Source organism: Phyllobates terribilis, unplaced genomic scaffold (assembly GCF_046119375.1).
Source record: "Phyllobates terribilis strain yellow unplaced genomic scaffold, ASM4611937v1 Scaffold_11__3_contigs__length_659146591, whole genome shotgun sequence".
Classification (NCBI taxonomy): domain Eukaryota; kingdom Metazoa; phylum Chordata; class Amphibia; order Anura; family Dendrobatidae; genus Phyllobates; species Phyllobates terribilis.
In genome coordinates this window covers 292528310-292551469 of record NW_027362771.1, presented here as the reverse complement: position 1 = coordinate 292551469, position 23160 = coordinate 292528310, and positions in this window count along the sequence as shown.

Below are 23160 nucleotides of genomic sequence, written 5' to 3'. Positions count from 1 at the left end.
ATGGCCTTATGGCCTTTACCTTTAACGTCATTGTCTATAATTTTCTTCTAATCTCCTGAGACAACTCCTTTCTTAGCATTCTTTGGTTCATGTTCAGTGTGGTACACACCATGATACCAAACAGTACAGAGACTACTTTTTGCTTATCACATAACCAGACTGATTACAAGTTTTTGACCTGTGATGCTAATTACCAGAAAGTTTAAATTGCTCCTATAGTCAAATGATTTTCAATCTTTTCCAGGGATACCATAATTTTTGTACAGAACATTTACATTTTTTTCTGTTGAACCACAATTCAAAAGCAATGTCTGATTTTCATTAATTGATATTCAGGAAAATTAAATTTAAATTATACTTTTGACAGTTTCAAGTTATTTTAGTGACCATTGTATTTTTTTCTTGCTTTAACAGAAGGCTTCCAACAATTGTGTCCATGTATATAAGTAAGAGTGACTAAATGCACAATTACTGCATAGTCCCAAAGATCGCTGCAATTATATTGTGAACTATCATCTCTCCTCTAGGTTTTTAAGAGAAAAGATATTTAGGCCAGAAAGATAAATAATTATTAATAATAAATATTACAGAAAATGTAATTCTCTCATATGCTCTACCTATGTAAAAGGAGATCCCGTATACACACGTCAAAATGTATATTATATTAATGTGAAAAGGAGCCAAATTAATTCTAACACAAGTAAATTATAGTCTTATAATAGTATTATTATCTGTATTCTGTGGGAACTCTTGTACACATTTATTAATTGTATAGTTTAGCATAAGTTGTACTTATTTAATTAAGCCACCCAATGATTCCATAAGGTTCAATAGAAAATCATTTGGATGACTACTAAATACTATCAAATGTATCAACTCATATTCAAGTGTCTATTAATCCCTCAATGTTGGATTGACCATTGTGGTAAGTTGTATAACACGGTACAGCTGACAAAGATCTGACAAAGTTATGGCTCCTATTTCATAGCCTGGTCCCAGCTAGTGATGGCGAGCGTTCTCGGCACTGCTTGATACGAGAGAGAGAGAGTTTTCCATTCTCCAGAAAAATGTTCGAATTTGCCATTCACACCCATTATGCTCGGTACTCGAGTTGCTCACTTTGGAGCATCCAACGTGCTCGATTTGAGTACTGAGCAATCAAGCATTTCAATGTTCTATCAACACTAGTCCTAAATAAATAATAAAATGCAGTGCAAATGTCACAAAACAATTCCTCATTGCTCCAACATGTTTCCTCACATTCGTGGTTCATCAGGGAAAATATTAGTTTGAAGAAATAGGCTGCATATCTCACTACATCTCATGTGGGCAATGGTTATAATTTTTTTATAACCAGCATCCCTCAAAAATATATATTCATTAATTTGATATTTTATGAATGGGACTTTATCACTAATGTCTCATTAAGTCCAGTATTAGTTAATGGGCTGCACCTGCCCATCAAATTCATGAAAAGTTACACCACTTTCATGGACTAGCAAGTCCAATGTTAGTTTTAAAGAATCAGCCTCTATGTATTTTATTATTTTAACCTGTTTCAGGCCCTCAAAAGAAGACAGCAAAATGGCCACGAGTTGCTTGTTAATTTAAATGGTATTTGTAATCAGAAAATGACCTATTTTTTAAATCAGATTTTCTTATTAAATGTGTTTTTAAAATTTGTTAAATAATAAAATATGGAAATCTGGCAATTTTCTCATTGGCTGCTGAGGTTGTTTTAGACTCCTACTTCCTGTTGTTCCAGGAAATCCACGTGTTTATTAGCTGCAATAAACTGTTTCAGATCCTATCTTGTGTAAGGAAACATCCATTGGGCGTATGCAAAGGTCATTTTGAATGGAGGGAGGGCAGGGGGAGCTGTTACTTTATCTGCTGTAAATGAAGGAGCCTATGTTGCTAGCTGTTTATAGTGGTATTACCTGTTATTCTAATGCTGCTTCTGATGATAATTGGCCTGCTGAAAGCACATCCTGAAAGTCTAAAAGACAACAGGTGGCCAACTTGAACATTGCAATATTACTAATTTTGTTTTTTTAGTAAAGATCATGACATGAAACAAAACTTATTAAAAGATACATTTTTTGTTACCTCATCTAAGAGCAGCATGTTGCAAGCAAAGAGACCCTGAATCCAATGCTGTATCACTCAGTTTAATGGGTGCAGCTGCTCTGACACAATCAGAGTTTTTAGATGCAGCATGAAGCAGAGCTGAGAAAGCTAACCCCGCCCACACCAAGCTCTGTATGTACATAGTCTATAGACAGTATGCCGATTATCACAGGAGGGGGTGGAGTCTGACAATTGCCCTCATGCATGATAGTCACAGCAGTGTTAATCACCAGGTGATAAAACCTTCAGTGAAAGTAAACAACAGCAGGCAGCTTGACATGTGACACATCATTGAATTCTGTGTTTTAACCCCTACCTCATGCAGTCTCAATTTACATAGCAAAAACAGATTCCCTTTAACACAAAAACCTGCTTCAAGCAATAGATAATTTTCTACAGACACATTCCCTTAGAAGTGCTGGAGTGGAGTAACCTTTTCAACAGTTTTATTCAAATATATTTGCTATATGGAAACGTTAATATCTTAGATATAGCCTGAAAACAGACATCCACATTTCACAGTCTGAGTATGGTTGCAATGCCCATAGTAACCCTGGGTTAGGAGACTCAAGGTAAGTTTGGGCATTGTAATCTGTACATGGACCATGAAACACGGCCATCTGTTGTCAACCTTAATGGGCATTCCACTAAGATTATCTAAGACATTCAGCTGGTTTATTTCACTCAGTATGCTTTAGTGATGACATGATTTGCCTGTTTCTTGTACTTATAGGCTGTCAGTAGCTAAGCTAAAGGAATCATATGAAAATGCATTATTACTGTATATGTTTCCTCTGACAGTTACTTGTTAAAATGCTTGAAAATGTTGAATGATGGCCAGGGCAGGAAACTTATTGAATGGTAAAATGTTAATGTGTACATTGGGGCTTCTTTTTTGCTTTGCAAGATTCATATTAAAAATATTCAATCTTCTGCTCTTATGAATATTTCTGATAAAGGCCTATGCTGTCTTAAAAAGATTGTAATCAAAAGAGCACATTTTTAATAACATAACGTTTGATTGACACCATATGCATTACTGCAATATTCTTATTAAACCATTTATTTAAAAAAAAGCACCAAAAGATATTTTGTAGAGCTTTTCATAATGCCAAGTGTAGAAATGATGGTCCTACACTTTACCAATGCATGTGCTAGGAAAAGCTCCTGTCATAAACTTTAACAATCCCATAGGCCCCAACTCCCAGATGGAGGCCAAAACAGATCAAAAACTTCTACATTTCTGTTTTTTTTTCAGTCAAGATGGGGTACAGAGTGTAATTTAATGAGAAAAAAATTAGAATTTACCAAATGGCTGCAATGAAACAAAGAGTGAAAAACTTAAAGGGGTATGAATACTTTCCGCACCCACTGTAAAATACGATTTCACAATAACAAGACCATTAATATGAGGCATACAGGTAGGTCTAGTTTAACATTTCTATCACCTCTATGCCCATATTAATAGGTTATATACATTCAAGGGATAACAGATTACCTTTAACAACTCATTTCCGTATACGAAAAACATGTATTTCTCTTGAATAAGACATCAAATCGCAGATATCAAGGTATCATTTTATTCAGCTTCCTATGACCTACAGTACATGCCCATATAGGCAGCTTAGTATGGTTGATTCTACTGACAGATTCCCTTTAAGTAAAAAAAAAATATTGATCTCTTTAGGAGATATTTAAAAATTGAACAGAAATTTCCAATGCAGGCAGTGAGGCACAGACATAATTTTGATCTGTCTGGTGGAGAAATAGTAGAAAAAGATTGATAAACCCTGGTCTAGACATTGTAAGAATTTCATCCATCTGCAAGTAATTTACAGTATGTATTTTTTTAATTTTATAGAGAAGCGTATGAGAAAACACAAGAAAAATTGCCAAACCTAGAACATGCTGCATTTGGAAAAATGTTAGGGACTAGTGATGAGCAAGCACTAAAATGCTCGGGTACTCGTTGCTCGGGTCGAGCAAATTGGAATACTCGAGTGCTCAGTCTGAGTAATGAGCCCAATGTAAGTCTATGGGAAACTCGAGCATTTTTCCGGCGGCTCCCCCCCGGTGGTCTGCAGAGGGCCTAAAAATTTCCCAAATCAATGGGAACAGTGCTCAAATGGCATGGGAGCAGCATGGGGAAGACCCCTGGAAGCATTTCTGACTCCCAGGTTACTGCTGTCAACAATGTTGTCAGAGGTATTACGCTACTTTTACAGACTCACAAGAAAACATACAAAAAAGGAAACCAAAATGGATTTTCCTGGGAAATATGTTAAGGAACATCCTTTCCAGGATAATGACTTGTATATAAGGCAAAATAAATATACAAAAACAAAAATGCTCCTCCACACCTTGGGCTATGTTCACACATAGCGTTTTTGATGCGTTTTTTCACTTTTGCATTGCTTTCAACCAAGACAAATGCATTCACAGGGAAATATAATTTTAACATTTTACAACCTTATCTGGCCATGTGGTGTGTGACACATCATCAGACACATCCTGTTTCATTTATGATGGAGGGACTTTGAAAGTCACAAAGCCTATTTTTATAGGGCCATCAGGTAGCCCTTACTATTCTTAAAGGGCCAGCAGTCGGCCCTCGCTATTGTTAGAGAGCCATCAACCGGCTATGCTTTGTTGTTCCCATTATTAGCGAGTGAGTCTCCTATACTGTTATTGCATACGCAGTGACTGCAAGGGCTGCCAAAAATTTGGACACAACCCTATACCCCTTTGAAGAGACATAGAGGAGGGTCTCAGAAAAAAAAATGTTCCCATTATAAAGGAGCGGGTCTCCTATAGTGGTAATGCCCATGCTGTGACAGCAAGGGCTGCCAGAATTTGGGAAAAACTCTACTAACAATTTAAAGACACATAGAGCTTGGCCACAGAAACGACATGTTCCCATTAGAAAGGAGAGGGTCTGCTATACAGTTGTAGGGTATGCAGTGAGTGCAACGGCTGCCAAAATTTAGGAAAAACCCCAATAACAATTTAAAGACACATAAAGGTGGGCCTCAGTAACGACATATTCCCATTAGAAAGGAGCGGGTCTCCCATACTGTTTGCCTATGTAGTGACTTCAATGGCTGGCAGAAATTTGGAGGCACTCCAATGCCCCTAGAAAGAGACGTAGAGGTCGGAGTGCTCCTGAAAACAATGTTCCCATTATTAGGAAGTAGATCTCCCATACTGTTTGCCTATGCAGTGAAGCAATGGCTGCCAAAAATTTTGATGAACTCCAGTGCCTTTTGAAAGAGACATACACTGTATTCCAAATTATTATGCAAATAATATTTTCTCAGATTTTCCCAAATTACCTATATGAATTGCAGTCATTGTAATTTTCCAGTCAAATAACTATTAGAATACAATTGAAAGGTTTTTGTACAAACTGCCTATGATAGCAGTATATTTTTGAAAAAATAAAACACTCAAACTGCACTCAAAATGCATGTTCCAAATTATTATGCACAGCAGAGTTTTCAACCTTTTCATTTTAATAAAGAACAAAAAAATGGTCATTTTTGAAATTATAAGCATTAGCAGGTTATTACAAACTGAAATCAAACAGTTTTCAACTCAAAACTTTATTCTAGGTGATGGAACATTTGCACCTAGGACCCCTTGTTCGAAAGGAGCTTCTGAACTCTCTCATTCATTGAATTTGTCAGGTTTTGGATGGTTTCTGCTTCAATTGTTTTGCATGAGGACAGAATACTCTCTTAGAGCTGTTGCTTAGATGTGAACTGCCTCCCGCCATCATAGACACTCCTTTTGATGATGCTCCAGAGGTTCTCAATGGGGTTGAGGTCAGGGGAGCATGGGGGCCACACCATAAGTTTGTCCCCTTTTATGCCCACAGCAGCCAGAGATGCAGATGTGTTATGTGCAGCATGAGACGGGGCATTATCATGCATGAAAATGATCTTGCTGCGGAATGCACGGTTCTTCTTCTTGAACTATGGCAGGAAGTGCTGTTTGAGAAACTTAACATACATTATGGAGTTCATCTTTACCCCTTCAGGAATCCTAAAAAGGCCGACAATCTCTCTCCCCATGATTCCAGCCCAAAACATTACTCCACCTCCTCCTTGTTGGCGCCGTAGCCGTGTTTGCATGGGGTGTCCATCAACCAGCCATCCTCCACTCCATCTATCTGGACCATCGAGATCATTTCATGCATGATAATGCCCAGTCTCATGCTGCACATAACACATCTGCATCTCTGGCTGCTGTGGGCATAAAAGGGGACAAACTTATGGTGTGGCCCCCATGCTCCCCTGACCTCAACCCCATTGAGAACTTCTGGAGCATCTTCAAAAGGAGTGTCTATGATGGCGGGAGACATTTCACATCTAAGCAACAGCTCTGGGAGGGTATTCTGTGCTCATGCAAAACACTTGAAGCAGAAACCATCCAAAACCTGACAAATTCAATGAATGAGAGAGTTCAGAAGCTCCTTTCAAACAAGGGGTCCTATGTGCAAATGTTCCATCACCTAGAATAAAGTTTTGAGTTGAAAACTGTTTGATTTCAGTTTGTAATAACCTGCTAATGCTTATAATTTCTAAAATGACCATTTTTTTGTTATTTATTAAAATGAAAAGGTTGAAAACTCTGCTGTGCATAATAATTTGGAACATGCATTTTGAGTGCAGTTTGAGTGTTTTATTTTTTTAAAAATATACTGTTATCAATCATAGGCAGTTTGTACAAAAACCTTTCAATTGTACTCTAAAAGTTATTTGACTGGAAAATTACAATGACTGCAATTCATATAGGTAATTTGGGAAAATCTGAGAAAATATTATTTGCATAATAATTTGGGACACAGTGTAGAGATCGGAGGGCTACTGAAAACAATGTTCCCATTATTAGGAAGTGGGTCTCCAATACTGTTTGCCTATGCAGTGAAGCAACGGTTGGCATAAATTTGGAGGAACTCCAATGTCCCTTGCAAGAAACGTAGCTATGTTGATATGGTACATATGATGGTGATATGGTGATGGAGGATGAGGATGAGGAGAAGGAGGAGGACAAGAGCAAGTAGACAAAATCAGGAAGCATATACCCATGTCTGGGTGTGAAGACAAAGGTGCATGGGAATAGAGTTAGACCTCCCAAAAAAAAGACACTGTATTTGAGTTCATTTTACGCTGCTATTATTCGGTGGTGTTGAGAAGTCTGGCCCAATCCAGCCCTTGTTCATTTTTATAAGAGTCAGCCTGTCAGCATTTTCAGTTGACAGGCGGATCCGCCTATCGGTTATAATTCCACCAGCGCCACCATAAACCCGCTCTGAGAAAATGCTAACGGCAGGGCAGGCAAGGACCTCCTAGGCATAGAGAGCCAGTTCATGCCATATTTCCAGCTTGGATACCGAATAATTATAAGGCACAGAGGAATCACGGAGAACGTTGGTACGGTCGGCAAGGTACTCCCTCAGCATATTTCGATACTTTTCCCTCGTTGTGAGAGTACCCTGCGCAAATTGGCTTGTGCGATGGGAGGGTCTGAGAAAACTGTCCCAGAACTTTGACAGTGTTCCCCTGCCTCTGCTGGATTGCATTTGTGTCTCTCTCGCCTGTACTCCTTGATTGTCCAACGAACTGTGACCTCTGCCGCCAGCTTTTTCAGATGGGAATTTTTTAAATAATTCCACAACAAGGGCCTTCTCGTACTGCCCTATTTTATTAGGCCTGTACTGTGCAGGAATAAGAGACAGAAAGTACTCCTTGTACCGGGTGGCTTGAAGTGTCGCCAACCAATAATGACTGTCACCCAAAATTTGGACAACACGAGGGTCATTGGAAAAGCAGTGAAACATAAACTCAGCCATGTGTGCCAGACTGCAAAGAGGCAAGACTTCCGTGTCCTCTCCAAGAGGATGACTGACCAAGCTCTCCTCCTCTTCCTCCTCCCTGTCCTCAGACCATCCATGCTGAACAGACGGTATGACAGCTGTGCAGGTAGTACCGTCTATAGCGCAGGAAACTAGCTCCTGTTCTTCCTCCACCTCCTCTTCCTCATTTTCACTCAATCCACGTTAGGATGAGATGAGGCTGGGCTGCGTGGAATCTCCCTGTATGGTTCCTTTCTCCATCTCATCATGCTCCGCCTGCAATGCATCCTCATTAATTGTGAGCAGAGAGTGTTTCAGAAGACAGAGAAGTGGGATGGTGATGCTAATTATGGCGTCATCGCCACTCACCATCATGGTGGAGTCCTCAAAGTTTTGGAGGATGGTACATATGTCTGACATCCATGTCCACTCCTGATGTGTGGAGTCTGAACTAAATACCGACGACCTTGTTGATGCTGGTATTCAACAACTGCTCTCTTCTGCTCACAAATCCTACCCAACATCTGCAATGTAGAGTTCCAACGCGTGGGGACATCGCAGATCAGTCGGTGAGCCGGAAGCTGCAAATGCTGCTGAAGCACGGCAATGGTGGCGGAAACTGTAGCTGACTTTCTAAAATGGGCACACAGGTGGCGTACTTTGAAAAGCAGATCTGACAGATCCTGGTAGGTTTTGAGAAACCGCTGAACCACGAGGTTAAGCACATGGGCCAGGCATGGTACGTGTGTGAGCTCGCCTCGCCTTAGAGCCGCCACCAGGTTCTGGCCATTGTCACACACGACCATGCCTGGCAGTAGGGTCAGTGGTGTCAGCCACAGATCTGCCTGCTCTTTCAGAGCTGTCCACAACTGTTCAGCATAGTGCGGTTTGTCACCTAAGCATATTAGCTTCAGCACAGCCTGTTGCCGCTTGGCTGAGGCAGTGCTGCAGTGCTTCCAGCTTGCAACTGATGTGGTCATTTTGGAGATGGAGGTTGAAGAGGAGGAGGTGCAGGAGCTGTAGAATGTGGGGGCAACCCTGATTGACCCAGGGCCCGCAATCCTCGGCGTCGGGAGGACGTGTTCCGTCCCAAGGTCCGACTGGTTCCTGGATTCCACTATATTAACTCAGTATGCCATCAGCGAGATGTACTGTCCCTGCCCACAAGCACTTGTCTAAGTGTCCGTGGTTAGGTAGACTTTCCCAGTAACTGTGTTGTTGAGGGCACGTCTAATGTTGTGGGACACGTGCTCGTGTAATGCGTGGATGGCACACCAGGAGAAATAGTGGCATCTAGGGACCGAGTATCGAGGGACAGCCGCTGCCATCAGGTTGTGGAATGCTTCTGTCTCCACGAGCCTAAAAAGCAACATTATGAGAAAAATGCAGAAGTGAAATGTGTAAATTTAGTAGTGTTGCCTGTGGGGCGTTGGCTGCATATTTGCGCTTGTGTTCCAAGGACTGGGGTATGGACAACTGAATGCTGTGCTGGGACAAGGACGTGGACGTGCTTACTGATGGTGATAGTTGAGAGTGTGCAATGACTGGTGCAGGGCGGGAGGCATCTTGGCATGTGCCATGGACAGGGGATTGGTGTGCACGCACAACAGTGGAACAAGCAATGGCGTCACCCGCAGACACTGTTGCTGGACCCTGGGGTTCGGCCCACTTAGTCCGGTGCTTTGTTGCCATGTGTCTGATCATGCTGGTGGTGGTCAGGCTGCTAGTTTTGCTACCCCTGCTGATGATGGCCTCGCAGGTGGTGCAAATGGCCTTTTTGGGTTATCTGTAGAGTCTTTAAAAAATAACCAGACTCGGGAAGACCTAACAGTTGTACTTGCAAATTCCGTCCTGTTGGCATTACGAGGAACGCTTTCTCGCCTTGTATGTGGCCACCACACTGCTTCTTCCTGCCTGTTGTGGTGCTACGCCTCCTTCCCCCTGTGTGCTGTTATCCTTGCTCTGTATGTCCCCCTGCCAGGTTGGGTCAGTTACTATATCATTCACCAACTCGTCTTCCACTTCCGCACCCTGGTCCTCCTCCTGACTTTCTGGCAATTGTGTCTCATCATCATCATCATCCACCTCTTGCAACAGTAATTGCACTTTCCCACCATTGCCTTCGTTTGACCGTGGCTGTTCCAGTATTTGGGCATTGCTACACGCGTTCTCCTCTTGACTCACTTGAAGCTGACGGGGCGAGAGGCCCGAATCTACAAATGGAAAAGTGAACAGCTCTTCAGAGTGTTCAAGTGTGGGATCAGTTGTCTCCGGGCACTCGACATGGTGGGAGAAAGGATGATCAGGGTGAGGAATATGCAGTCCAGACTCACGGCTACTGAGACTTGACCATGTGGAAGACAGGGTGGTGGTGGCAAAGTGAAAGTGACTGGAAGCATTATCTGCTATCCAACCAACAACCTTTTGACACTGCTCTTGGTTCAATATTGATGTACTGCGGTCACCTAGTAATTCCGACAGGAAGGTCGAACGACAAGATGTGAGTGTTTGTTGTGGCACAATTTCAGCTTGCCCATGGCCATGTCCTTGGCCTCTGCATGCACCATCACCATCACGTCCACTTCCCTGTCCCTTGCCACTCACTTTGCCCATTTTAAATAGAGGACAATATTTTCTACGTTCACGAGAAATGGCTGATTTTAAAACGCAGATTTACGTGATACGTCTGACAGAGAACCACGATTTTAAATAGCAGGCCTGTTATTTACTAATATTATTCTACACAGACACCTAGTGTGAACAGCTTGACCGACACACTGCAACAGATTGGAAATGGAAGAAATGGCTGATTTTGGAACAGTCTTATAAGTGATATGTCTGACAGAAAACTACGGTTTTAAATAGCATGCTTGTAGTTTACTAATATTATACCACACAGAGACCAAGTGTGAGAGCTTGACTGACACACTGCAACAGAATGAAAATAGAAGAAATGGCTTATTTTGGAACAATCTTATAGGTGATATGTCTGATAGAGAACCACGGTTTTAAATAGCAGGCCTGTAATTTACTAATATTATGCTACACAGAAATCTAGTGTGAATAGCTTGACAGACACACTGCAACGAAATGAAAATGGAAGAAATTACTGATTTTGGAACAGTCTGTGATATGTCTGACAGAGAACCTCGGTTTTAAATAGCAGGCCGGTAATTTACTACTATTATTCTACACAGAGACCTAGTGTGAATAACTTGACCGACACACTGCAATAGAATGAAAATGGAAAAAATGGCTGATTTTGGAACAGTCTTATAGGTGATATGTCTGACGGAGAACCACGGTTTTAAATAGCAGGCCTTTAATTTACTGAGATTATTCTACACAGAGACCTAGTGTGAATAGCTTGACCGACACACTGCAACTAAATGAAAATGGAAGAAATTACTGATTTTGGAACAGTCTTATAGGTGATATGTCTGACAGAGAACCATGGTTTTAAATAGCAGGCCTGTAATTTACTAATATTATTCTACACAGAGACCTAGTGTGAATAGCTTGACCGACACACTGCAACAGAATGGAAAAGGAGGCCAATATTTTCCACGTTCAGTTCAAATTTCTGGATTTTTATCCCTGAAATATGTAACAGATCTGGCTTTATTCTGCAGTGCTAACAAGCAAGTAGAGCAGAAAAATGGTGTACTCTAGATTGCTTTTTAAGCAAATAAAAATTGCCCTGGCCCCTCCTATCTGGGGCTATGTCTACAAATAACTGTAATTATTACAACAGCAGCAGACAGGATGTTCTCTCTTGTGCTCTATCATACACTGCAGTCTGCCACATACACTGCCTGCCTGTATAGCACTGATTATATGCAGCTGGATTATCCTCAGAAGGACTGTTAGTCCAGATGGATATATATATATATATATATATACTGTATGTTGTGGAATACCTATACTAACAGCACGTTCAATGGACCCTCTTGTGCTGTATCATGCACTGCAGTCTGCCACATAACCTGCTGCCTGCCTAACTACTGCTATCACCACTGAGTATATGCAGCTGGATTAATCTTCAGAAGGAATGTTAGCTCTGATGGATATATGTATATGTTGTGGAAAACCTATACTAACTATAGAAGCAAATCTCTTCCTGACTCAGCAGCACCTCTCCTTACTCTGCCTGTTTCCGGGGTAGACTATGACGAGCAAAGCGGCACCAGGTTCACATATTTAGTATTTGGTCAATATTTTACATCAGTATTTGTAATCCAAAACCAGGAGTGGGTGAACAATACAGAAGTGGTGATGTGTTTTTATTATACTTTTCCTCTGGTTGTTCCACTCCTGGTTTTGGCTTTCAAATGCTGATACTGTACATGTGACCCCAGCTTAAGGCTATGTGCCCACGATGCAGAAATGAAGCAGAAATTTTCCTGAGCATTTCTGCATCTCCTTGGCAGAAAAACGCATGCAGTTTTTCCATGCGTTTTTGACACGTATTTGACGCGTTTTTGCATGCGTATTTGCCATGCGTTTTTCCAATGCATTGTATAGGCAAATACGCATGCAGAAACGCACAAGAAATGGTCATGTCCATTTTTTTTTCTGTGAGTAAAATCTGCGCAGAAAAAATCCTGACCATGTGCACAGAACTTTCAGAATGTCATAGGAAGTCATGGGATAAGGTATGCAATGCGTTTCTGGAGCGTTTACGCGCTGCAAATACGCACCAAAAAACGCACCAAAAAAGCATTGTGGGCACACAGCCTAAGGCTGTGTGCCCACGTAGCGTTTTACAAGCGTTTTTGATGCGGAATTTCCGCAGCGGAAGCGCTTGTAAAACGCTTGGTAACCCGCACCCCATGATCCCCAATGGGTTTCCGCAACTTCTATGCACATGCTGCGGATTTTTCCGCAGCGTTTAGGCTGTGTGCCCACGTAGCATTTTTCAAGCGTATATGCTGCGGAATTTCCGCAGCGTAAACGCTTGAAAAACGCATGTATATCCGCACCCCATGGTCCCCAATGGGATTCCGCAAGTTCTATGCACATGCTGCGGATTTTTCCGCAGCGTTTATGCCGCGTTCAAAAATCCGCAGCATGTCATTTAATTTTGCGTTTCCGCAAGCGGAATTGCCTTTGTCCAATGCATAAAAAACGCAAGGCAATTCCGCATGTGGAAAACGCGTGATAAACGCGCGAAAAATGCGCGATAAACGCGTGCGGAATTCCGCATGCGTTTTTCCAGGAGAGGACTTGCATTTATGCAGCAGAAAATTTCTGCTTCATAAATGCAACGTGGGCACATAGCCTTATGCTGCATTCAAAAATCCGCAGCATGTCATTTAATTTTGCGTTTCCGCAAGCGGAATTTCCTTTGTCCAATGCATAAAAAACGCAAGGCAATTCCGCATGTGGAAAACGCGTGATAAACGCGCGAAAAATGCGCGATAAACGCGTGCGGAATTCCGCATGCGTTTTTCCGGGAGAGGACTTGCATTTATGCAGCAGAAATTTTCTGCTTCATAAATGCAACGTGGGCACATAGCCTAAGAGTGTGAAGAAATACGACAAACACACTGCTTTGAGTGCATTTAATATTGTCCTATTGACTTCAGACATCAGCCTTCATCGTTTTGTTTTTTTGCTTTAAATTATAGTGGGCAAAATGCAATGTTTAAAATGGCAACCGTTTTTTAAACTGAAGTCATAATAACAAGTGTAAGCTCTTCTTTTATATTATCCATTCTATTTGAATCATTCTTGACTTTGGCTAAAAAAACCTGCCTTGATAGCTAAAACAAAAAGTGTCGAGGCATTTCCCAAACAAGACACACTTTGGGCTCAGTTCATTATTTTAAACTACTTTTGTTTTTTGTCTTGTTGCATTCTTTGCCGTTTTTACCACCAAATTCTTCAAAATGATGCACATTAATTTGTATTAATATGTGTGTATTAATTTTACACAAAATTGCCCCTTTTTAGGACAAAAAGTCACACAATCCATTAAAGTTTTGCATGCAATGCCAATATTTGTGCAAAGATTTCTGGTGTATGAAAAATACACTCCAGGGGAGGACTAGAGTACACTTGTGCAAAAATATTGCATCATTTAAAAAAGTTGCATATAATGAATTGGCCCAAACATCTGGTTTACAAAAATAATACTGACAATGGCAAAATGAGAAAAAACAAAAAAAAGGAGAAAACACACTTTAAAATAGACACCAATTAAAAGAAAAATTTGGCAAAAAAACATCTTTAAAAGAGGTAAAACAAGGCAAAAATAGATGCAAATGCAATAATTAATTGGGCCCTTTGTCTGAAACCACTAACGAACGCTATTACCAGGTACTCTTTTTTTTTTTTTTTTCTGAAATGGCTGCTTACCTGAAAAGTGGAGTGCATTAGATTTAAATTTTTCACTCTTTGTTTCATTGCAGCCATTTGGTAAATTCTAAAATGTTCATTTTTATTCTCATTAATGTACACTCTGCACCCCATCTTGACTGAAAAAAACAGAAATGAAGAAATTTTTGCAAATTTATTAAAAAAGAAAAACTGAAATATTACATGGTCATAAGTATTCACACTCTTTGCTCAGACAGTCATATTTAAGTGACATGCTGTACCACTCGGTGAGAGTGGTAATAATAATAATAATAATTTTTATTTTTATAGCGCCAACATAATCCGCAGCACTTTACAATTTTAGGGGGGACTTATACAAACAATACAGAAAAAGCATTTCTCAAATCAAAAGGAGAGGTAAAAAAGAACCCCAAGATCACTGTGGCTGAGCTCCAGAGATGCAGTAGGGAGATGGGAGAAAGTTCCACAAAGTCAACTATCACTGCAGCCCTCCACCAGTCGGGCCTTTATGGCAGAGTGGCCCGATGGAAGCCTCTACGCAGTGCAAGACATATGAAAGCCCTCATGGAGTTTGCTCAAAAACACATGAAGGACTCCCAGACTATGACAAATAAGATTCTCTCATCTGATGAGTCAAAGATAGAACTTTTTGGTGATAATTCTAAGCGGTATGTGTGGAGAAAACCAGGCACTGCTCATCACCTGCCCAATACAATCCCAACAGTGAAACATGGTGGTGGCAGCATCATGCTAAGGGGGTATTTTTCAGCTGCAGGGACAGGACGACTGTTTGCCATTGAAGGAAAAATGAATGCGGCCAAGTACAGAGATATCCTGGATGAAAACTCTTCCAGAGTGCTCTGGACCTCAGACTTGGCCGAAGGTGTACCTTCCAACAAGACAATGACCCTAAGCACACAATGACCTTCAGAACAACTCTGCTGCCATTCTTGACTGGTCCAGCCAGAGCCCTGACCTAACCCCAATTGAGCATCTCTGGAGAGACCTCAAAATAGCTGTCCACCAACGTTCACCATCCAACCTGACGGAACTGGAGAGGATCTGCAAGGAAGAATGGCAGAGGATCCCCAAATCCAGGTGTGAAAAACTTATTGTATCATTCCAAAGAAGACACATGGCTGTACTAGCTCAAAAGGATGCTTCTACTCAATACTGAGCAAAGGGTCTGAATACTTATGACCATGTGATATTTCAGTTTTTCTTTTTAAATAAATTTGCAAAAATGTCTACATTTCAGTTTTTTTTCAGTCAAAATGAACTTTTTAGAATTTACCAAATGGCTGCAATGAAACAAAGAGTGAAAAATTTAAATGTGTCTTAATACTTTTAGTACCCATTGTATATCTGTTTCACATGATGTGTTTATTGTTTAAACAGCATACGTATTATTAAGGAGTTTCTGAGTTTTAATATGTCCAACTCACCAGAGATGTCTAGAGGATGAGGAAAATGGAGTACAAATTTATAATTTAACATATTTCTTTTCAATGTAGCCTATATTAGGACAAAAACAAATTAACCTTGCATTGATGGCTATTGTAGTCTAGACTATTCCTCTAATGTACATCTCTTTGGCTATTTTAAGGCAGTCCACTTTGTAATGGCAGGCTGATCTACTAAATATTAATAGCATTACTGTGAAGTTGAAACATGTAATTCTACGGGCTTAAAATAATTAATAAAATATTTTGCTATATTATCCATGTGGTTCAGAAAACAGAAACTTAAGGAGAATGAAATGAATATTATCTACATTACTGTAATATAACATGTCTCTGAATATAAAGGGGTAACATTTCTCCTCGCGGAGAGCGACATGTTAAGCATGTCACGGTGAGGAGACTTTTAAAGCCGCAATGCTCCTCTGGGAAATATGCAAATTGTCTCTTCAGAGAGTAAGAGGACCAGAACTCTGGTGCCACCTACAGGTTGTAGCAATGCTAAAAGTCAATAGTGACCCTTTAACAAGCCTTATCACATGACTTAGGATATAAGCCAGAACCAGAAACTCAGTTTGCAGACACTGTTTTTCGGGGTACTGCCCCTTGTCAGTGCAAAGTGTGAGTTCTGGTTTGGCTGGGTGAGAGACGTCAGACCGTATCTAAGGGGTAACATTTCACCTCGCGGAGAGCGACATGTTAAGCATGTCACAGTGAGGAGACTTTTAAAGCTGCAATGCTCCTCTGGGAAATATGCAAATTGTCTCTTCAGAGAGGAAGAGGACCAGAACTCACGGAGAGTGACATGTTAAGCACTAGAGTATCCATATCCTTACAAGATAACCATCCATGTCCAACTTTAGACTGGTCATCCTTTTGTTCTTGAAAAGAATGACAGTGGTTCCTGGATAGAGAACCCAGGTGTACACAGTAGAGTAAATGCTAATGTGCATGGGAGAGTCGGGTGAGATAGCTATTGGCTGAACGATAGGCAGATATCTTTCTAAAGTGTGTGGGGGGGCTTAAGCTAAGGCTATAGTGTGACTTTTTGTACTACTACTGGCTGATTGTTAATTATCAATTAAAGCTGTGGCTGCAATTCAAAGGAACATATGGAGATATTACCAATTTTGTTGACTGTGATTGAAATTCAATATCTCAATCTCAATGAACACTACTCCAAAAAGTCTCATTGTGGCCTTAAAAAGAATATCCCATAAACAACATAAATCAACTATTCACAAGATAGAAGACAAATGTATGATCACTGAGGATCTGACCACTGGGGCCCCCACTGCTCACAATAAAAGTGGTATGTGTAAGTACAGTGGTAGTGAGCATGTGCAACCACTACTCTATTTACTTTCTAAAGTGCTGATCACACATGCTCACCAGTTACATAACAATCGTGGTTGCATAGGGCACAACAGCAATCAGGCCCGTGCAGGAGAGGGGCCCGCTGATGCTAGCGCTGTTTTCAGCTGAATATGTGCCCTGGAAAGCACATTTAGATGAAATTTATGGCAGTGCAGAGAGCCACCAGCTCTAGGCACCATAATTACTATGGATGTGGCTAGCCAATCAGAGGCCGGCAATTGATGTTGGCAATTGTGTTCTCTTCTTACACGTTATACAGTTATTGCAGCTTGCACTTGGTCACACTATATAGAGGTGCTGGTCAGGTTTTTTTCTTGCAGTTTTTTTCTTCCAATCTACAAAACTGTCACACTATTTAACTCCTCAATGAACATTGTAAAAAAAAAGTGGAAAAAAATATACTTTTGAATCATACTGCCAAAAATTTGGAATAAAACGCGATTAAAATGTCGAATGTTAATAAAAATTATATCTCTAAAAACGTCATCACGCAGAAAACAAGCCACCATACAGCTCCGCCATTGGAGAAATTAAAAAGCTATAGCTGTCAGGATAGAGAGATGCAATAAATATTTTTTTTCCATAAAATTGTTTTTTTGTGTAAAAGCATCAAAACAAACAAAAAATTATATAAATATGGTATCTCTGTAATCGTACTGACCTGAATAATAAAGTTGTCTTATCACTTTTACCACATTGTGAATGGCAAAAAAACAAAAAAATAAAAACAAATATTCCTGAATTGCTGGGTTTTGTTTATTCTACCTCCTAAAAATCAGAATAGAAAGCAATCAAAAAATGTTATGTTCCCGAAAATGGCACCAATAAAAATGTCTACTTGTCCTGCAAAAAACAAGTCCACGTGTGACTCTGTCGGCAGAAATATAAAGCAATTATAGCTTAATTTATGGGAACATGTCTCCAGAAGCACAAGCTAAGCATAATGTAATGGGCACTACAATGTACTGGGCACTACAATGTACAGGCACTACAATGTACAAGCACTACAATGGCAGATTTGAAATTTTCACTCAGCAACATCCACTACTGCTTGCTTCTGGAAAACACCCATGGAGTCAAAATCGTTACTACACCTGTAGATAAATTCCCAGTATGGTGTAATTTTCACTTGAGGGGGGGTTCTGCTCTTATGGAACTTAGGGCCTCTATATATGTAGTCCGGAAACTATTCTATGAAAATTTGATCTTCAACAGTGCAATAGCGCTCCTTCCCTCCCGAGTCTTGCCATGTGACTTGGCCGTACTGTGTATGTTCAGCAGAGATTTTGTGACAAATTTTGTTGCCATTTTACTCATTTATCCATATGAAAATGTAAAATCTGGGGTTAAAAATTTTTTTTTGTGGTAAAAATGTAATTATTTTTTCTTCACTGCCCATTGGTAAAAAATTCTGTGACACACCCATGGTGTCAATATAATCATTGCACCCTTAGATGAATTCATTGAGAGGTGTAGTTTGTAATATGGGGTCACTTATGGGAGGGTTCTACTGTTCTGGCACCTCAGGGGCTCTTCTAATGTATCATGGCACCCACAAACCGTAACAGCAAAATCTGCACTACAACATGGAGCTCCTTCCCTTTTGAGCTTTCCACTGTGCCTGAAAAGTATTTCCTGATTACATGTTGGGTATTGATTCACTCAGGAGAAATTGAACAACAAACTGTGAGGTCCATTTTTTTCTATTAGCCCTTATAAAAATTAAAAACTTGGGGCTAAATTAACATTTTACTTGGAAAAATGTAATTATTCTTTCTCCACCGCCCAAAGATATAAAATTCATTGGGGTGTGTATTTTGTAAAATGGAGTTACTTATGGAGGAGTTCTGCTGTTCTGGCATCTCTGAGGTTCTGCCAATGTGACATGACATCCTCAAACCATTCCAGCTAAACCTAAACTCAAATATGGCGCTCCTTCCCATCTGCTTTATGCACTGTGCCTCAAAAGTAGTTTTTGACATCACATGGGGTATTGTCATACTCAGGAGAAATTGTGTAACAAATTGTATGTTTCATCTTCTCCTATTATCCCTTTTGAAAATTAAAACTTTGGGACAAAACAACATTTTAGTGGAAACAATGGTAATTTTCCATTTGCTCAGCCCAAAGTTATGCAATTCTGTGAATCGCCTGAGGGTTAGAAATGCTCATTACACCTCTAGATTAATTCCACGAGAGGTATAGTGGGGTCACTTGCAGAGGTTTCTGCAGTTTTGACATGTCAGGGGCTCTTCAAATGTTAAATGGCATTCGCAATCTCTTTCAGCCAAAATTGCGCTCCAAAATTCAATTGGAACTTCTTCCCTTCAGAGCTCTGCAATGTGCTCCAAACAGTAGTTTTCTACCACTTAGGAGGAATCAGTGAACTCAAGAGAAATTGCACAACAAGTTGTATGGTCCATTTTCTCCTGTTACCTTTGTGAAAAAGAAAACATTTGGTTTAAGCTAACATTTTTGCAGGAAAAATATGAAGCACCTGTGGGTTCAAGGTGTTTACCATACTTCTAGGTAAAGTTACTTGAGGGGTGTATTTTCCAAAATTCAGTCACTTGTGGTGGTTTCCACTATTTAGGCACATCAGGGGCTCTGCAACCTTGACATGGAGTCCGCTATCTATTCCGGCCAATTTTGCGGCCAACGTCAAAAAGTGCTTCTTCCCTTCCAAGCCCTCCTTTGCGCCCAACCAGTAGTTTTTCACCTTATATAAGGAATCAGTGTACACAGGAGAAATTGCATAACACACTGTATGACCCATTTTCTCCTGTTACCCTTGTGAAAATGGCTAAAGCAACATTTTTCAGATAAAAAATTAAAATTTTCAATTTTTCCTACCATATTGCTTACTGCTTTAATTCCTGTGAAGCATCCAAAGAGTTAATAAACTCTTAAATGTGGTTTTGAGCACTTTGAGGAATGTAGTTTTTAAAATAGTGTCACTTTTGGGTATTTTCTGTCACATAGGTACCTCAAAGTCACTTCAAACGTGATGTGGTCCCTAAAACAATTGGCTTTGTAAAATATGATGGGAAAATTAAATATTGCTGATTAATTTTTAACCCATCTAACTTCCTAACTAACATAAATTACATTTTAAAAATAATGCTGATGTAACATAGACATGTAATAAATGTTATTTATTAACTACTTTATATGGTATAGCTATTTGATTTAAGAGCATAAAAATTCAAAGTATGAAAATTGCTAAATTTTTTAATTTTTTGTCAAATTTTCAATATTTTCCCGAATAAACGAAGCACACATTTACCAGTAACATAAAGTGCAATGTGTCACGAAAGAACAATCTCAGAATCACTGGAATATATTTAATTGTTCCAGAGTTATTACCACATAGAGTGACGCTGGAGAGAATTGTAAAATTTGGCCTAGTCATGAAGATGAAAACAGACTGGGGGTGAAGAGGTTAAGCTGAGATCAGCACATTATGTGCTTTCACACGTACAGATATCTGACCAATTTCTGTCAAATCAGACCAACATCAATTGGTGTATGTAAATAACCATTTGATTTTATTGTAATCTACTTTATCCGCCAGAAAACCATCTGAAAATTGCAATAATTTTAGGATGTAAACAGTATTTGAAAGATTTCTGAAACACAACTCCATTATATAGAATCTAAAAGTTTTATTTTAGGATGAGGAAGATGGGAATTGGTTTCCTCCTAACAAGTTATCTATGTGTGTAAACGGCCAACTCAGATTAATACCATAAAATCAGTCTGCTTGGTTTGAAATCAAATCTTAGTAGGAAACCTAATGATATTGATACTCTATTTAATTGAATAGAGACTGAGCTGCAGTTCTTGACAGGAGGCACTACATAACTGTGGTGTTCATCTCAGTTCACTGTTCACATGTCACCACCGCTGGAGTTAATATCTGCTGATAACGCGAGTTGAGGTGTGTCAGACCCCATCAATCTCATATTGATGACTTATCCTTTGGATAACTCATCAATATCATTAGCCTGGACAACCTCTTTCAGTCTTTATATAATTTTATTGTATATTACTTGTCAAATGCAGGAGAGTCCTCAGAATTTTTAGGCTTATTAACAGTTAATTGCTATTGTATAGTTTCTTTTATGCTAGTCAGTTTATTTGTGTTATATAGTATACGTGTGAACTTAATGCACGGGGTTTGCAAAAAACATACATCATAAAGGAAAACTCAGCAATAAATAACACACTTGAAAAATGTCATATTTCTCTTGTGGAAAATGTGTTGCCTTTGTAACATGTGACCGTTGATGTGGGTGGTAAGAGGAATTAGAGTCTAAGGTGTGTTGATTTTACATAAAAAGCAATAAGCCACAGCTACAGGCTTCTATATATAGAACTGTGGTGAAGGAAACTGTCATATATCTCTATCTTCAGTTGGGAACAGGTATATAAGATGAGACCTCTTTTCGGTGGGTTTGCTTTGTAGTTTTAACTGACAAAAGTAAAATGAATGCATGAAAAAATGATGACTTAGCTGTAACCTCAGAGACCCCCATTCTCAGGTGAAGTAAAAAGAAACAAATATTTCAGGAAGGAAACAGCAACATTTTATACCACTTCTAATACAGTAAAACAAAGCAGTTTGAGCCAAGTCAGGGGATTTAAATCTTTAATAATCTAGATTCCATAAACAACACCAAGCTTTGTTTGTCCTGTATAATGCATGTCATACTGCAGGTTCTTTGGGCATATGACATTGGTGACCTATGAAAAGGATTTATAGGATAGGTCAAAAATATCAGATCGGTCAGAGTCTGACACCCAACACCCCCACTAATTAATTGTTATTTTGTCTGGCGGTGGCAGTATGTACAGTTTGAATGGAGCTGTACTTCACTGCTCCATTAAATGTATAGCGGCCACTGCTAATTAATGCAGATAAGCTCCTATTCTCTAGCAGCTAGTGTTGGTGCTGACAGTTGGCTCCCATAGATCTGATATTCATAATTTATCCTGTGGATAGGATTTAAATATCATATGCTTGGAAAATCCAAATAATGATTATTCATCCAATAGCTATCATGCTGAATTTAAGACATCAAAGGGAAGTGGGTATATCTTGAAACCCCTGTCTTACACACCAATAGCCTATCTTTACGTCCAGATTCGGACAATCACCTTAACTTAGGCATCTTCGCTGATATACTGATCAATGGGGAACCAGGGGATGACGATATTATCTATCGAAGAATTGTAGTATCGCAGAGTATAAAATCACTGGACAAGCAGATAAGCAAAGCTTATTGGCAAGAGTTCAACAAATCCTGTCACTCAGTCTGAGCTTGGTGACCCGTGGCTTGTGAGAAAAGTGGAGTGAAAAAAACAGGAGTTGTTGCGGTTGAATTTGAATATGTGCACTGGTTGAGTGGTGCAGTGCTGCAAAAAGTTTTGTTTGAGCCTTTTTAAAAATTTGGTTTTGTGCAGTTTGTGTTATAAATACTAATACAATTTTACACCTTTTTTCCTTTATGTTTAGTGTATAATTATGAGGATGAGTTAACTGTTTCCAGGTTTTTAAATTAAACAAAAAAACTCTGTCTGAATTTGCTCCCTATGGACTTGATGGCCTAGGTTGCTTCTGAACAACATGGAGTTAAAAAAAACAGGAGTTGAAATAAGGAGTCAACACTTGTAAGTACTTCTTTTTTCCCCTACCTTTTATTATTCTTTATTGATTTTTGACTTATTGGATAATGTTTAACTGGATGGGAGGTTTCTTTCAGTGCACAGTCTCCCACATGTATGCACAAATGGAGCAAGAGTTCCAGGGTGAATACCACTGTGGGACATGTGAGCATGTTGCCCAATTGGTATTATAGATATAGAAGAGCAAAATACATCACTGAGGGCAATTGACAATCTTAATAGAAGCATGCTTCTCACTGAGTAAGCAATTAGTGGGGTAGACATGGAGAGTGGTGAAGTGGGTTAGGATGACCAGAAAAATAGCTA